The sequence below is a fragment of the Limulus polyphemus genome, unplaced genomic scaffold (genome assembly GCF_000517525.1).
Source record: "Limulus polyphemus unplaced genomic scaffold, Limulus_polyphemus-2.1.2 Scaffold1, whole genome shotgun sequence".
NCBI classification, from domain to species: Eukaryota; Metazoa; Arthropoda; class Merostomata; order Xiphosura; family Limulidae; genus Limulus; species Limulus polyphemus.
This window is the reverse complement of record NW_013665611.1, coordinates 2,591,987-2,600,485: the sequence shown is the minus strand read 5'-3', so window position 1 is coordinate 2,600,485 and position 8,499 is coordinate 2,591,987. Positions and strand designations below refer to the sequence as shown.

General features: G+C 33.0%; 1 long non-coding RNA gene across 1 annotated transcript in view; it reads right to left on the bottom strand.

Annotated features, from left to right (window-relative positions):
* Nucleotides 1-1,285: 1,285 nt before the first annotated feature.
* The window catches only part of LOC111087251, a 61,616-nt gene continuing 54,402 nt past the window's right edge, over nt 1,286-8,499 (bottom strand). The window contains exons 2-3 of the long non-coding RNA XR_002611964.1: nt 3,352-3,401; nt 1,286-1,453 (exon numbers count right to left, since the gene is read on the bottom strand). This is a non-coding gene — a long non-coding RNA (uncharacterized LOC111087251). The remainder of the gene's footprint in view (nt 1,454-3,351; nt 3,402-8,499) is intronic.

The window sequence follows — 8,499 nt, the reverse complement described above, 5'->3', positions numbered from 1 at the left end:
TAGAAATATAGATCGTAGGAATCTATGAATCTGTAGATAGAAATATAGATCGTAGGATCGTACCTGATGATGACAAAACCTTGTCGAAACGTTGTACATTTGCTGTCATGTTAAACTTATATTAAAGTTTTTCTTCATTACCCATTTAAGCCGTCTCCAGCCATTATTAGTCTCAAAGTGGGTTCCTCGTCATCGAATTCGAAATTTACCACGTCGTGATATTCAATAGTAACTTACAATGTTATCCAGCCTATAATTTCACACAGAAGAGCATGAAGCAATGATAATAATATATTGTTTATGCAAGATCATTGTCTTTGAAAATTTTTGTATGGGTAACTATTCCCTGAATATTGCGGTTCATAATTCTCATTAGAACATTGATAGTGAGAACCAACTTACATAATCACAAGGCCTCTTCAGCCAGTTGCAGTAAGATATTTGGAATTTAACTTACTAACATAATTCTCAGTAGAACATTGATAGTGAGAACCAACTTACATAATCACTAGGCCTCTTCAGCCAGTTGCAGTAAGATATTTGGAATGTAACTTACTAACAGTTTAATCAAAGTTTGTTTTTTCATCTATTTATTTCCTTGTCGAACGTTTACTCACGGAGACGGATATAAGCTCAATCATTAAGTCGCGCATTAATAATAAATGAAATTATTATAATATAAATATAACTGCTTGCTAATCAGATAGCTTACTGTCAGCAACCAAACCAATTTCAAAACGTGTTTAAACTTAGTTCAGTATAAAAGAGTGGCGATTGCTTAACAGATGTGACAGACTTTATCTATCCTGGACTGGATTATTATATATTTTATAACCATTCCATTTACAAAAAAAAAGAAAAAAGGAAAGATAAGGAAGGAAATATTCTTTGCATTTAAGATAATTTTTTATTTCAAGACCTACACTTTAATTGTAGTCACAGCTACACCTCCCCAAACGAAGCGTAACCAGATGTTGTATTATATTTGATAAATATTCATCAAACACCGAATAAACGAAAAAGTCCCATAGAAAGTGTATAAGATAACTATTACACGTTTATAAAAGCAGAACGATTAGGGTTAAATTCACTACGAACAAAAACTATTGGTCTACTTGCTTGGCTTAAATAACTGTTTCGAATTATATTAATATAAGTGCACTACTCATGCTTAGTGTTGTTTATCTTTTAAGGGGGAAAGTGTTCCTTAGGCCTAGCTAATAAATGTTTAATTGGAATTTGTTATGAGTAGTATCTTTCATTCACCGTAAATATTTACCTGATTCCAGTTTAAGGCGAGTGGGAACCTAGCCTATATATCGCTAGGCGGTCTGCAGGAGTCCCTTGGCAGTAGACGGAGTTCTTTGCTGCTGGAGCGGTCTGTTTTCAACGCTAATAATAACTGTCTGTTTGCGCGCTGCCAAGGAGTTGGATGTATATGTCTGAACTGAAGCTGTCAGAAACAGAAAGTAATTTTTGAATAATTTTTCTTCTTGCGATTACTTCCGTGTGTTGGCACATCAACTTCTCTGTACTTGTTATACAATTGCAGTGTGACTGAAAGCCTTGAGTACCAAGTGATATAGCATCTTGCTTATAATACAGTTATAATTTGAAAAAACAACAACATCGCCTGTATTCTTAGGTTTTTTATCGTGAGACGTTAAGTCCCTGTTAACATAAATGTCAAGTATTTATGTCAGATGAAAAGCTGGGTTACTTTAGCGTTGCATAGGGAAGTGGTTATAAGTCAACTTTGTTAAAAAAGATAAAAAAACACTATTGATACCGTGGTTAAAGTTTTATTTTTAAGAACATGACCGCAATAATGTTATACTTTGAATGCATGAGAACAGAAATATCCTTAAATGTATAAAAATGAAAACTAATATAAAAAGTCTCTCTTAATTTAGTTTCATTAGAATTGTGCTATTGTAGTTACTTGCTAAGTCACACAGAAATCTATTTATTTTCGTCAGCTACAAAGGAAAAAAAAACATGTTTAGCTTATCTACACAAACGTAAGAATCTTATTCTTTAATTCGTTCCTTGTAACATTAATATCTGTTTATAAAATAATAAAAAACATAAATATATAATAACTAAAACAGTGTTCTTTCTTTTCGAAAAATGAGACGGTACCTTTCAAGTCATATTTGACGTGTTAAAACTATTTACTACTACTATTGGCTCATGATTACCACCTGACATTGGGTTGTACCACTTAACGCCTGCAAAAAAGCTTAGACAAAGCGTGGCATAGACACAAGAAGATGCCAAAGTTATACTGTTAAATTATAACTTATTCGTCGAAGAGCTTGGCCAGCATTTAGCTCATAGATGTTGGCAAAAGATCGCAATGACAAGAAAGCGTTCAAGCTCATTCTAAAAACGCTCAATGGGATGGAGGTCAGATTATTTTGCTGGCCAAGGATGATGGCTATGGTGTCTGTCATGTTCTTCGAACCAATTTCGCACAATATAAACATTGTAAGTTGTCAGACCATTGCTTTGGAAGAGCTCTTGTTCACCAGAGTAGAAATGTTGTATTGTGGGGATCATATGATCAGAAACAATGTTCAAGTTACTCTGTGAATGTTGTTGGTCTTCGAAATAAATAAACGAATGCAACTCCTTTCGATATAACATTCCCATTCCCATTACACCACCTCACAAGAATTCAAGAAGGGTCAAGTGTATAATGTGACTTTCTTCAAATTTTTACTCGACCATCAATGCATAAAACGAAAAGAAAAATGCGATTCATCAACCATTAACACGATTGCAGTCATAAGTTGTTCAAATTATCATTTTTCACGTCCATCTGTAAAGCTGTATTTTCCTATTTGAATCTGAGCAAAGTGGGTTTTAAACTGTTTTTTAATAACATAAGACAGTTTTATGATGTTCATCACACAGTTCAGTTGGGATACTCGAATCCTGACTATTATTAAAGAAATCGTTCAGTTTGTACACAGTTTGACGTCTGTTGAATTTTTATTGGCTTGCATAAAAGTCTTTTCCCTCAGTCAATCACCAGCGGTGGCAGCAGAAGTGATTATTATTCGGGTAAACGTACTCTCGTTCAGTTGCCGCTTTTAACAAACTCTTGATAACGACGATTCCGTTAAGCAGACGATATCACATTCCTTTGAAATGCTCGTTCTTGCACACTTATTGTCTCGCGCATTAACCATGTTATGAATAAATTTCTGAATATGTAGGGCTCAAGCATTTTTCACCAGACATATTATGTGATCATTCTATTTTGTGTGAGGAGTAGGAGCATCATAATGAGGGGGCCAGTCGTATTTACATAACTTCTTATGAGCATAAGACTTGCATACTTACAAATGTTTTCTCTCTGCGTATCTGATAACGGGCCGTAATCATCCAGAAATCTAAAATTCGAAACAAACAGTTATGTACTTGTAATATCCTATTAGTCAGTCTATCTGTCTATTATTTGATCTAGCTTACCCTCTTTCACTTTCCTTGTGTTCCTATCAATTAAACTGTTTCTTAAGAAAACTGCTCACTAGTTTCCCTACTTGTCAATCTTCCTATATAGTTGTCGCACTTTCTCTCTATTATCAGTTTGCTTGTCAGGTAACTTAAATAGTTAAAGAAGTATCTTATTGCATATCTATGGTTAGTAGGATAACCAATCAGCACACTTGGATCAGGTTATTATTCATTCTTAATAGATTCGTGGGAAAACATTAGCTCTGAGAGTATGTACTTTCTCAGTATTTTCCACTACATCATCTTCTGTGTGATTTTCAATATCTTTATTATGAATATGGTAATTCAAGAACCTTCTATTGAGGCTCAGTCATAATGCGAAAAAAGCACATATATAACAGACCAATGTTTTTTAATAATATACATATATAAATCCATGTCTATTTCCGTGTAAGGCAGTGTATTACTTTTACTCTATTATTAATTATGTGAAAAGACGACTTTCATCACCACAGGTGAATTCAGATTCAGATTCTTCTAGTTTGTGTTATACTGAGGGGTGAAAGCGTTCTCACATGATGTATAATATTCATCATTAAGGTGTAGAACTCAGGTTCTTATCTCAATACGTAATAACACATAAACGGAAATAAGTTAGTCAATAAAAACGTGGTACTGAATCATAAAAAAGTCTATATTTCGTAACACATAATTTAGTAATAACGTACTGTATTGTAATTAATTCAAAATGTGTTAGTTAATACGAAACAGACTATTTAAAAATAACGAACTTTTTAATAAGAATTATTTGGCTTCACAGATAATGTGTCATTTTTTCATTTTGAAGGAAACCTACCTGAAATTTATTCCACCCAATTTTGTAGGACTTTATTTAAAAACAAAAATTTGTTTTTTTTGTCAATTCTAAAACTACATTAGATTGCAGATGGTTTTTCACAAGAGTGTGTGTGTGAGGAAGTAAAAGATAAGTTCGAAATTCTAATCGCACACACCTCTGACGTGATATTCGTAATGGACAAATTAAGAAGTGATTTTTATTACGGATGTTACGCTCAATTGTTTTAGAGCAAAGCTACATTGGACTATCTACTGTGTCCACCGCGGGGAATCGAACTTCGAATTTTAGCTTTATAAGTCCGTAGATTTACCGCTACCGCTTATACATTGGGAGACGTGTTTCCAATGCTTCGCAAACTTATGGTGTTAAAATTGCAACTTAAAAAAATGTTTTATTTCTTATCTAAATATTCTCTTCTGTTGGTTTAACTTTGACTTGTAATATTATTCGTTTAATACAATATTATCTCTCGAATAAAAGAAAATTAAAGTTAGCAGAAAAAAGTCTTGAGTGCCAGTTTAAATCCACAAAAGCTAAGTTGCGTCTCATGTTTATTATTATTATATACTAGCTGAGATCCGCAAAACATGTGCCGTTAAATGAATGTCTTTATTGCAACAGTACTTTTTTAAATACAGGATTTTTAGAATAATACAAAATAATTTTAATCGCATACACCGAAATTAATAAGTCCATTTGTCTTAGACCTAACATTAGTTAAGCCTTTATTAAGTACGGGCTATGTTCGATAAAAAGATAAATTAACGCTGTAACTTGTGTACGTTTTTTGTTTTAGTTTAAAAGCTAAGCTTTACCATACTTAATACTATCAATAATTAAACTTATAATGTTATTCTACTACCTAATTTTAGACCTTTTTAAAAACTTTGATAAGCTTTCAATATGATGTTGTACAAAAGTATACTAATGTATATTTACATCCGTTTAAGTAAAGTGTGCGCGCATGTGTATTTACATAATGAGGTGCATGCGCATTTTCCGGACAGACAAAAACTGAGTATTATTATAATAGATGAAAAATACGCAGCAAAAAGACGCATAGACCTAAAGTGTTAATACATATACAATACTAAACAGTCGCAGTATAATAACATTTAAGGCACATTACAGCCTTACAATTATTATAGCCCTAAAGTACAATCTCTTGTGGCTTTACTATTCTTATCGCTTTCAAAAATTAGTTTTGGTGATAAGAAGTTTTAAATGAAATTTGTCAAATATCTTTCACACATTACTGTTATTTTCTACACAAAATAATAATAATAAAAAAGAATATAGAGATAATATTATTTGCTAAAAGAGTGCGAAATAAATGCTCTGTAGTCAGGATGTTGAAGTTTGGGGAGGGGATAACAAGAGTTTGTTTTGTTTAATTGCAAAGCTGCACAATGACCAACTTACGCTGCGACCACCGCGGGAATCGAATCCCAAATTTAGCTTTATAAACTCTCGAGCTTACTGCTGTGTCAGCGAAAAGAGGGAGGGGATAATAACAAAAGCTTTGTCTTAAACATTTTCACGTGTTCTATCACTATCCGTACACAAAACTAAATATTTTAAGTCAGGTTTCTGCATTGTCGATGTACAATTTTCTTGTCAGTTTCCAACCAAAGTAATTTGTAGTAAAACTCACTGTATAGGAACATCTCGAAATTGTATAATAAATTGAAAGAGAAATATGAAAAACTATTTGATTTACTGGCTGAAACTTTGTGCTAATTATCTTGAAAAAATTCCGATTCATTACCCGATTGAAGTTATAGACTTCGATTTAATATATTAAAGAGTAACCATAAGTGATTCCTACTAAATTACTGTAATTTATCGTGCTATAACATGAACGTTAAGACTATTCATCCATCGTCCAATTAGAGTACTGCCCCTTAAAAACGTGTTTATTAATACCGTCTTTCAGAAGTAGTCGGTTTATTTTCGGAACTTTGGGAGATAATAAGATAAACAAGACTGGTCCTTTCTTGGGTGGTAATCGGTCATTTTTCTGTCAGCAGGAAAACTTATTAGTTCTGTCTTTCACCGAGTTATCATTATAACGTCCAATAATTCTCTTTAACTTACCCGTATATAAACAGCTGAAAACGGCCAACACTACCGTTCTGTAAAAGCTTTCGATTTTGACTGGCTTATAATGTACACAAAGAAGCCATTCCATTTACATAGGGAGGAAGTATGAAGTTTCAACCATGAAACCAGTTCAGTCTCGGTTAGGTTATCGCAGACATAACATATTACGAAATAATAAATTATGATGTTACAATCTTAAAACCAGCGGTGGCATATTTTTGCTGGATAGTAAAAAAAAAACACAATGAAAACAAGCAGCACTGTTGTTTTATGAAACTTTCTTTTCGGTTAAATTATCATACACACACACGAAATATGCTTTCCATTTACACAGTTAGAAGGTATGGGAGTGGTGTTATAACCATGAAACTAGCGAAGGCATATTCTATTTACATGATGTATGATGTTACAACCACAAAACTAGCGATGGCATATTCTATTTACATGATGTAAGTATGATGTTACAACCATGAAATCAGCGGTGGCATATACTATTTATATGGTGTAAGTATGATGTTGCAAACATAAAATCAGCGGTGGCATATATTATATACATGGTGTATGGCGTTACAACCATGAAACTAGCGATGGCATATTCTATTTACATGATGTATGATGTTACAACCACGAAACTAGCGATGGCATATACTGTTTACATGGTGTAAGTATGATGCTACAACCACAAAATCAGCGGTGGCATATACTATTTACATGGTGTAAGTATGATGTTACAACCATGAAATCAGCGGTGGCATATACTATTTACATGGTGTAAGTATGATTTTACAACCACGAAATCAGCGGTGGCATGTACTATTTACATGGTGTAAGTATGATGCTACAACCACGAAATCAGCGGTGGTATATTCTATTTAAATAGTTAGAAAGTGTGGTGTTACAATAATTGACTATAATGAATATAATAAACAAAATAAAATATAATAAATGGAATACACCTCCACTGGTTACAATAATTCAACCAGTGGGAGTGTGTTCCATTTATTATAGTTAGAAAGTATGAAGTTATAAATATGAAACCAGCGATAGTAAAATTCAAAGCTACTGCTTTTACAAGGGGATCATTATGTTAGTTGTTTGTTTCTTACTGCGGGTTTACGTAATTTGTAACATCTCCATGTTCTAACCTCTAAACGATCATTAGGTGTAAATGGTAGTAATTATTTACACTACGGCCAGTTCGAAAGATTGGGGTGTAAGTTATTTAGTGTTTACATGGCAGGAGACACCCCGTGTATTGAACCACTTTGGTCAAAGAGTCTCAGTTCTTTGCTACGTATAACCAATCAGGTATTGATCAATGAATAGATAAAGGTAGGCGGATTCCAAGGAGCAAACAATATAAAGGCTGGATTAGAGAACATATTCATGATGTTGGAGATAAGGTGTACTGTATCATTTCGTTATCGCCATGAAACATAATTTCATAGATATTTTTCTCTGCTGTGATAATATTAATCACACGCAGCAGGTCATTTTTCCTTTTCTGACAAATTTAAAAGAATATAAATGCTGTATAAAGGACAAAAAAAAATACAATCGTGAAATCAGGGCTACAAGCTCTTCTTAAAGGAATATTGGGATAAAATCTGCTGAATCTGGGATGTGCTTATATACAATGTAAAATGTATTGTAACTTTATTTCTGTAGTTTCTGAAATGATCTCAACGAGTTCTGTCTTCTTGTTTTTTAATGTGAAAAAATCAAAGTGAATGTCTTTAAAAACATCAAACACAAAACAATTTGTAATGCTAGTAAATCATATTATTTCTTTAATAAATATAGCTCTCATTATAGTTTCTGTTTAGCTAAAGAACGTCTTTGAGGGTGGATTTTATTCAACTTTACTCTGTTAAAACCTAATTGTATTCATTCGTAATATTTAGTTCTTTTGCAGTAAAATCATTAGAAGATGGGACAGTTATGAGATTTGTATCGCTTTCACCCATGACGAAAAATGTTGCAACAACAATATATGAAAACATCAAATAAATGAATTCAAATTCGATGACGAGGGACCCACTTGAGACTAATAATGGTTGGAGACGGCTTGA